Consider the following 1,529-nt stretch of genomic DNA (forward strand, 5'->3'; position numbering starts at 1 on the left):
TCTCCTATCCAGCCAAACTAAGCTTCATAAGTGAAGGAAAAATAAAATCCTTTGGGAACATGCAAGTACTCAGAGATTTCGTCACCACCAGGCCAGCTCTACAAGAGCTCCTGAAAGAGGCTCTACACACAATAAAAAGGACCCAGCAGAACTGGGTCTTTATTTACTTCCAGGAAGAGACTCTTTAAGGTAGGACTGTGAGATGGGGAGGCACAGGCCTGTGGCCCCATCCTCTATTCCAGGGGCTAGAGATGAGCAGCCCCTGCCACCCCTTCAGTGCTGGAATTTATAGAGTAGACTCCTCCAGAAGTTCTTAGGACAGAAGACCCTGTTAGGTGCCAAGGTGGAGAAGGGTCCCAAATGTCTTAAATACCTGGTTAACACTGCTAATTAGCTGAGATTTAAAAGTTAAACCCAGGGCATAGGAGAGGTGGAAGAGACAGTATGGCATCATGCAGTCACCCTCCTGGACAGCTGTTTATAGAGAGGGCCTTCCCTGCAGGGTGGGGTGCCCAGTATCAAGGTCCTGAATACCGCTACCCTGCTATTCTCATCTGTGAAAAGGGTTGGACCTGTGTCTTCCTCCAATATAAACAACTAGGGGAATCTATCCACGTAACATCTGGTACCCTAACATTAATCCTGTATTACTGTTTGATTTAATATTTCATATCTTATAGAAATGAACCAAATGGAAGGATGATCCCTTTGGTAAAGGTAACTCAGATGATATGAGAACCAGATTCCTGGGGCTCTGGGTACCTTGTCTTGATGTTTAGAATCCTCATGGAGGATACGGGGTTTACAGAACTGAGAAATGGTCACAAGGCCTGAAGCTCCCTTGTCTGAAGCTCCCTGGTGCAAAGGACCCTCCCTTGCATCCTGGAGTTCAGAGGAAACAGCACAGCTGACTCCCAGGGTCTCCAGCCTCTGGCCTCTACTGTCAGCCTGCACTTGCTCAGCATCCCAGCTGCGAAGCTTCTGGTTCCCAGCAGCCTCCTCTCTCACACTTCGCCTCTTCTGATGGGGGCCATTGACCACTTGACAGGCTGTGCCCTCCTTGTCAGTCTGCCTGGTTCCCTCCCAGGGTTTGAGCTTGACTGGGTTCACCATCCTCAGCTCCAGCAGGAACAGGGGGAAGTGACTCGGCCAATCCCTCAGTAGCAGTGGAATCCCTACACGTGAGATGGGGCGAAGCCATCATTCTAGTCCCTCCCATGCCTGAGAACTTCTTTCACATCACAGGTCCAAGCACCAGAGCAGGAAGTAGCTCTAAGTCTGAAATGGTTTCCATGGTGGTGAGGATGAGCTGGAAAGGGAGTTCTGAGAAGGGAATGAAAGGGGCCTGGGCCTTCAAGTCAAAACCCTGACCCTGACACAGAATAGCTCCCGCTGTGCCAGTTCGGTGAAGGGGTTTCCACTCCCACTCACCTCTCCACCCATCTCAGTATAAGATGCCTGGGCAGCCCCTCATGCTGCACAGCCATGGGGATCCCTGCCTCTCTCCAGAAGTCAGCACCACAGCTGCC

The sequence above is a fragment of the Cebus imitator genome, unplaced genomic scaffold (assembly GCF_001604975.1).
Source record: "Cebus imitator isolate Cc_AM_T3 unplaced genomic scaffold, Cebus_imitator-1.0 Scaffold440, whole genome shotgun sequence".
Taxonomy (NCBI): Eukaryota; Metazoa; Chordata; class Mammalia; order Primates; family Cebidae; genus Cebus; species Cebus imitator.